The following is an 8,542-nucleotide window of genomic DNA, read 5'->3' on the forward strand; positions in this document are numbered from 1 at the left end:
TCCGACACACTGAAGGCAAGACCTACATCCCGAAGAAGCCCACAGAATTTAGGTAATTCATCTTCTATGTGCAAGACTCTTCTCACTGCAGATTAACTCACCACCAGCCCCCAAGAAAGAGATTCGTCCCTCTCCGGGTAGCAGTGCTCAGACCCCGAAGCCACGCTTGCTGCCCACGCATGCTGCCTGCAGTTCAGGCCCGGCCCGCTCTGAGTCCCAGCTCCTCACTCATCAGAACACACAAGTGCAGAGGGAGCTCACCTGGCAAAAACTCTGACTGATCTTTTTTAGATTTTCAATTACAAACATGAACAGAGACCCAAAAAAATATCATTTGATACATGAGAAAAATAGTAATAGAGAAGCTGCAGGGGAGTAATCAGGGTAACTTCTCCCGTTGAAAAAAGCTAATGCAAACGTGATGATAATAGTGACAATAGCTAATACGTATGTGGCGCTCATGTTTCAGGCACTGTCTCAAATTCTTCATATGCATTTGTCAATTTAATCCTTGTTACAGTGATTATTATCTTGATTCCCTGATGTGAAAACTAAAAAGCAAAAAAAAAAAAAAAATTTTTTTTTTTGAGTAATTTGCCCAAGGTCCCTCAGCTCGTAGGTAGCAGAGGCTATGAACCTAAGAAATCAAGGACCAGAATTCATCCTTTCAATCACTGGGCTATATTCCCTTTCAGTTATACTTATAGACACTTTCTTTCATCCTTCTTATGAGCCAGGCACAGTTGTAAACATTTTATATATATTATTTCATTTGATCTTTATCATAAATCTGGTAAGCGTTATTATCCTCATTTTCTAAAAATCTAATTCTTGGGGAGGGGGTGGCAGAATGAACAAAATAGGGGGAGGGAATTAAAAGGTACAAACTTCTAGTTATAAAATAAATAAGATAATATACAGCATAAGGAAAGTAGTTAATAATATTGTAACGACTTTGTACGGTGACAGATCACCGTGGTGATCATTTCTTAATGTATATAAATGTTGAATCACTATGTTGTATGCCTGAACTTAATATAATATTGTATGTCAACTACACTTCAATAGAAATAATATTTAAAAAATTAAAATAAAGGGGTCACCCTGGGTTGGTACACGCACATACATACAAAAATCTCATTCATATTCTCAGCAAGATCTAGAAGATACTGTCTTACTAAACATACTGCCTTAGCTCAGCCTGCTAGAATGAAATACCACAAACTGAATGACTTAAAAAACAGACATTTGTTTCTCACAGTTCTAGAGACTGGGAAGTCCACGATCAAGGTGCCAATAGATTTGGTTCCTGAGGAGACCTCTGGCTTGTGGACTACCACCTTCTTATTACATTCTTATATGGTGGAGAGAAAAAAATCTTGTGACCCTTCCTCCCCTGATAAGAGCACAAATCCCACCATGGGCTCTCTGACCTTATGACCTCATCTAAACTTAATTACTTCCCGAAGGCCCACCTCCTATTTCAGATCACAGTGGGTGCTAGAACTTCAACATACGAATTTTGGGAGGGACACAAGCATTCAGTGCATAACAGATAACAAATCAATAAGTAGAAATATGCTAGCTTAAAACAAGATCAATATAAAAATAAAGTGTTTTGGGAAATAACATTTTTCAAAAGTTATCCTATACCTGATTGTTACATTTCCACAATTGCAAAACTTACACACACCACACACACACAACACAAAGGATGGACACTATCAAAAATCAGATTATCGATTTGGACATGTCAGTTGTCTTTGTTACTGAGAACTGGAAGTAAACTTAAAGATTATTTGGTTCAGAAACCTCACTTTTAAAAAGGAGTAAATTAGCAATGACAAGTAAAGGGCTCTACCCAAGACAACTTCAATATATTATTTTGAACACATTTCTTAATCTCTTTAATTTTTAGTGTTTTTATCTGCAAAATCTCCTGGAATAGCCATGAGGATTAAACTAGTTAATGCATATGAAACACTTGACACAATGCTTGGAATATTGTTAGTACATAATATATGTCTTTATCACTACTACTATATTATTATTATTATTATCATCATCATCATCATTATCATCACTGGTAGTAGACATGGTTTCCTGATGTCCAATTCAGGATTCTTTTTACATTATCACTGAGCAATTTTAAGCATTTTTCTATAATATTGCAAAATACCAACGTTTATATTGTCAAACATTCTTTTAAATGAGCTCCTTTACTTGATCAAATCAGGAAACTTTCACTTGGGAAAATCACTTAAAAAAACCACAGTTTATAGATATATATACATAAGGATCAAACTAAATAATGTGTGTGAAAACATTTCGTAAACTGCTAAGTGCTATCCAAAGAAGATACTGTGCTGTCTTCTAGGATTGGATCCACAATAGACAGAGGAGGGCGGGAAAGAGACACATATCAGAAAATGACATAGTAACTATCATGTCCTTTCTGTAGAATAAGGGATGGTGTGCGAGTCAGCATAATGGAGAAAGCCTGAAACCAAAAGGAGCTGAAGCGAGCCCGGCAGTCCGGAGCTCTACCCACCCGTAGGGTAGGCACCAGCCCCATGTAGTTACTTCAATTTAAATTTAAACAAAACTACAAATTCAGTTCCTTCATGACACTAGCCGCGTCACCGGTGGTGAATAGTCACGTGCGGCTGGTGGTTCCCCCACTGGACAGAGGGGCATAGGACAATTCTATCACAGCAGCAACCCTATGGGATGGCGCGCTCTAGAGAAACGATGAGGCAAAGGAGTTCTGCAATTTTTTCCAAATACAAAAAAGAATAAAAGAGGGGCGCCTGGGTGGCTCAGATGGTTAAGTGTCTGCCTTCCCCTCAGGTCATGATCTCAGGGTCCTGGGATCAAGCCCCACATTGGGCTCCTTGCTCAGCGGGGAGCCTGCTTCTCCCTCTCCCTCTACTGCTCCCCCTGCTTGTGCTCTCTCGCTCTCTGTCAAATAAATAATTTTTTTTAAATCTCAAAAAAGAAAAAAAGATATTACTTGATACTTTGGTATATCATGATTTATGCTTTATAGTTTTTACATAATTTACATATTTTACTTCAGAAAACTGTTTTGCATTACTGTTTTTTAATGAGAAAATATAGCTCTCACCTTGTTCTAACTTAGTTCTCAGCACCTCTGTTATGTACGTACTGTCTGTCCTGCAACAATCTGTTTCTAGCCCCCAGGCTCAATCTTCATTGCTCATCTAGCCAAAAACTTTCTTGAATTAAGTTGGGCTTTTGATTGATTGTTTCTTTGCCTTTACTCATTATGCTGCGCGCCAACTCTCTCATTTCTCACTGGATCATTTAATGCGTTATCTCTCATCATGTAAGTTTTAATATAGAGTTTGGAATCAAGTCAAATACCTTGAAAAAGAGGGAACTAATATAAATTCTGAGTAAACAAACTATATAAAAAATTTTGTTGCATTTAATATACATTTAACATTCCATATACTGGAGGCTGATTTCTATTCCTACAACGCATCACACTTGAATGACTATAAAAGAAAATCAGAATATTTGTTTTCATTCTTTGACATTTTATTTTCTTTGTTGTTGTTGTTGTTGAATATGTTAATCTTCTATTTTTTTATAATAATATTTTTATTATGTTAGTCACCATACAGTACATCCCTAGTTTTTGATGTAAACTTCCATGATTCATTACTTGCGTATAACACCCAGTGCACCATGCAATACGTGCCCTCCTTACTACCCATCACTGGGCTAACCCATCCCCCCACCCCCGTCCCCTCTGAAGCCCTCAGTTTGTTTCCCAGAGTCCATAGTCTCTCATGGTTCATTCCCCCTTCTGTTGACATTTTATTTTCTGACTTTGACTCTCTTGACCAGAACCCAGAGAAGCAAGTCACACTGAGGACCACAAGCACTCCAAGGTGACTTCATTGGGAAGAATTAGAGAAAGACACACACTGAATTCATTTTTTTCTCTCTCTTCAATCCCCTGTTAGGCTTCTCCTCACAGCCTTTGAATTTCTAAATAGTCCTCTGATTATGCTATTAAACTGGTTTGAGGACCATATTTAGAAAACCCTGGATTCAAATAAACTGAAGAGCTTCTTAAAACCCCAACACTCAAGCAATGCCACCTCAATTTTATCAGAATCTCTGAAAAGATTTTTTTAATGTTCTAAATGACACCAGTGTGCAGATAAGTTGAAAAGCACTGGTCTAGACTAAGAACAGTATTTGGTATTTTAAATAGATCTAAAAAATTCAAGCACACGTCTATCCTTTGTTTTGGTTTAAATATCCAGAATTTACTAACTTCAGAATAAAACTTGTAATATATATGCATGTGTGTGTGTGTGTGCACATGTATGTGTGTTTGTATATGTGGTGCTTGTGTATATTTGTGTGTGCATGAATTAGTTTTAAAAGACCTCCCGAAGAGATTAGCTAACATTTTAAAAAATTCTAATAAGGAATCTACACTCCAAAGGTGACGACTACGTTATGACTTCAAATATCCCTGCCTGTAGCTGCACAATAGAGTATGTCAGTTAGCTGGAGGGATATCAGAAATAGTGTTCGTTGGTTAAAGGAATGGTGTTCAGTATGCCAGTTTCTGTCAAGCCCAGCACCCCGCAGAGTTTAGAATAGGGCTCTCTGCTTACCACTCCACTCAATCTTGTGTCCCCCAATTGAGGGAAGCTTATATCACCTGATCTGATTTAGAGGATTGGCTGATCTTACTGTTAGAACACATATCGTCACAGCCGAGTCAGGAAAACCTTCTGGGTACTCCTGATGCAGCTTACTGGTGGGAACGCCCAAAAGAGAGCCGAGACTATACTATTTTCTTAGACTCTGCATTTTTTCAACTTTTTTGAGACCTAATTGAAGGTCAATAAACTTCACATGTTCAAGCGTACAATTTGAGTAGTTTTGACATATATAGAGATACCTTTATTAAAGCATCAGCACAGTCAAGACATTTCCGTCACTACCAAAAGTTTCCTCGTAACTCCTTTTAATCCAGCCTTACTTCCATCCCGAACCCCCTTCACTGATTTGCTTTCTGCCACTAGAGTTTGCACTTTCTGTAATTGTAAATAAATGGCACCACACAATATGTACTTATTTTGCCTATATTCTTTTATTCACCGTAATGATTTTGAGGTTCATTGATATTTGTGCATATTTCAATAGTTTAGTCCTTTTTAACTTTTTACGGTGTTAAATAGCATTCCGTTGTACGGATATAACACAATTTGTCTATCCGTTCACCTGGTAATTTGTACATTTGGGTAGTTTCCAGTTTGTAGCTATTATAAATAAAACTGCTATCCACAGTCATACATATATTGTGTGGACATACGTTTTCATTTCTCTTGGGTAAATATCTAGGAGTCATGTGTAGGTATATGTTTATGTACCTTGGGGAATAGCTGAGTCATATGTAAGTATATGTTTCACTTTATAAGAAACTACCAAACTGTTTCCAAAGTGATTGAACCATTTTACATTCCCATCAGCAATGTATAAAAATTCCAGTTTCTACCTCCCTCCCAACACCTGTATGGCCCCTTTATTCTATTTTAACCATTCTGTTGGTAACTCATTATACTTTTAATTTGCATTTCTCTAATAACTAGTGGTGGTGAGCATCTTTTTACACATTTATTGGGCACTTAAGTCTTTTCCTTTGGGAAGTGCATGTTCCAATGTTTTGCTTGTTTTTACTGGGTTGTCTTATTGACTGGGAGTATTCTTTATATAGCGCGTATTCAAGTCTTTTGATAGGTATGTTAAAAATACTCTTTTCCATTCTGTAGACTGCCTTTTCATTTTCATATTTCAAAAAGCAAAAGTTCTTTTTTTTAAAGCTTTTTTTTAAAGATTTTATTTATTTATTCGACAGAGAGAGAGACAGCCAGCGAGAGAGGGAACACAAGCAGGGGGAGTGGGAAAGGAAGAAGCAGGCTCCTAGCGGAGGAGCCTGATGTGGGGCTCGATCCCATAACACCGGGATCACGCCCTGAGCTGAAGGCAGACGCTTAACCGCTGTGCCACCCAGGCGCCCCAAAAGTTCTTTTTTTTAAATAAAGTCCAACTTACCATCTCTTTTATATATGTCATGCTTTAATGTTCCAACAAACATTTGCCTACCACAAAGTTACAAAGATATTCTATCTGCTTTCTTCTAAAAGTTTTATGGTTTTTGTTTTAAATTCACATTTGACACTTACATCTATAATCCATTTTGAGTTAATTTTTGTGTATTGAGTGATGTAATCAAAACATTTATTTTTTTCCAGACTGCCCTGGATCAGTAACCCAAATTCTGGCATTTACTGTAGACCTTAGGCAACTCAAAGTTTCTGAGGCTGTTTCATTACCAATAAAATATGGAATTGCTGAAAGGATTTAGGTTAATTTATGTTTAATATTCGGCACATGTTAGGTATTGCTAACACTGCAGATATGTATCACATTAGAAAAGTAATCGCCCTGGGAGAAGAACAGGAAAGATGACTGAAAGTGTGAAAGTTAATTGTATATACATGGAAATTAGAAAGAGGGCACTGGTTGCTGAAAGTGTGTAGGTTTGTAAGGCATTTAACATCAACTTTCCCCCCACTACCGCCAGGTGTTGGGCTGGTGCGTAACTGTGTAAGACACATAGATTCCAATCTCTCCTAAATTCAAATCCCACTTTAATCCACCCCTTTGATGTGTGCAATGGAAATTTCTAGGGGCTGGGGAAAATGCTTGCTCTGATTATACAGAGAGCTCAAACGTATAGCCTAAGAATCCAAACCACGTCATGAGACTCCTTTGTTGGTACAAATATTGCCAGAGGGTTATTACTTTGAAATAAATGCAATTTAATAAATGTTTATGTAGCACCGAGACTATGGAATCTTAATAACTCCTGAAAAATGAAACTCATATATTCCCCCAATAAACTGTTCACTGTTCAACCTCATAAGGGCCTCACTGAGAGTGATTCCATTCTCTCTATACCAGTCCACAGCATGAACTTCTAAACCATTGTGGTTCCCGATATCCCTTGAAATTTGCATAAAGGTTTTAACACCACCCTTGGAGGAGCTATCTTGGGTACACTGTCTGCATCCCTCAAAATCACTGTACACTCCCCATACCCCAAATTAAAATAAAGCCCTCTTTTCTATGACTACAGGGAGCTTCTCCACACTTCTTTCAGAGACAGGGCAACTTTACTCCTCAGCAATCAGCATCAGTGGCCTCCAGAGGCCACCATCTCCCAAACAAAAGTCAGAGTAAGTCTAAATGGGGAGACTGTGCTCTTTGTGTTTTCTGAGGCCCTAAACAACCACAAGCAGAAAAAAGAGAGAAGAGGTCAAAATCAACAACATAACAAAATTTTCCTGTCACACGGGTCACTCCAAGGTAATGCATGTTACAGAAGGAGAAGCCAAGTTTATGGCAACGCCCCCCAGCCAAAGATCACCGGGAACACATAGAGTTGGGTTTAATGCTCGTTGCAATAAGGAGCTACACAAACAGGGAACCATGGGACATCTCAGTAAAAGGGTGTTGAAAGTACTTACTATTGGATTTAGTCTTGTGTGAGATGATTGGGTAGGGGGGCGCAGTTCAAGGAAATAGGGCTCTTCTCTGCATTGGATGTTGTCAAGAGGAGGGGGCAATTCTATGATTGGAATAAATTTCATTCATAAGATAAAAAGTATGAATCGAGGCAAAAGGTATAATTGGTAAAGAATCAACAGTAGAGGGGCACCTGGGGGGCTCAATCAATTAAGCATCTGCCTTCGGCTCAGGTCATGATCCCAGGGTCCTGGGACCAGTCCTGCATCAGGGTTCCCTGCTCAGCGGAGGGTCTGTTTCTCCCTCTCTCTTCTACTTCTGCCCCTCTTCTCTGCTTGTGCTCTCTCTCTCTCAAATAAATAAATAAAATGTTGTTTATGTAAATGTGTTGTTCTGTGAAGCCGGCCATGCTCAACAGGATACCAGGGTCTAACTGCAAGTGTCAGGCCAGCTCCTAACAATGACAGGGCCCACCTGATAATGCAACGTCAGCTCCCAGCTGTCGTTTTTGTCAGTTGTAGGGAAACATACACCAAGGAACATGACCAAGTCTAAGAAATGGTGGATGGCTTCCCCGAGGAACTGACATTTCAACTAAGAGTTTAAAAGAAAAAAGGCCTTCTGTTGCCACAGCCCAGGGGTTCATTTAGCCCTTCTTTCTAGCTCTTTCCACTCACCAATGCTATTTTTTCCTGCAAATGAATTATGCTTAGGGGTACCTGGGTGGCTCAGTGGGTTAAGCCGCTGACTTGATTTTGGCTCAGATCACAATCTCATGGGTCGTTAGATGGAGCTCCATCTCAGGCTCCACACTCAGCTTGGAGTCCGCTTGAAATTCTCACCCTCTGCCTCCCCCTCTGCTCCTTCCCTCATAATTCTCATGCTCTGTGTGTGTGTGTGTATGTGTGTGTCTGAAAGAAAGAAAGAAAGAAAGAAAGAAAGAAAGAAAGAAAGAAAGAAA

Source organism: Ursus maritimus, unplaced genomic scaffold (assembly GCF_017311325.1).
Source record: "Ursus maritimus isolate PB19 unplaced genomic scaffold, ASM1731132v1 scaffold_26, whole genome shotgun sequence".
Lineage (NCBI taxonomy): Eukaryota > Metazoa > Chordata > Mammalia > Carnivora > Ursidae > Ursus > Ursus maritimus.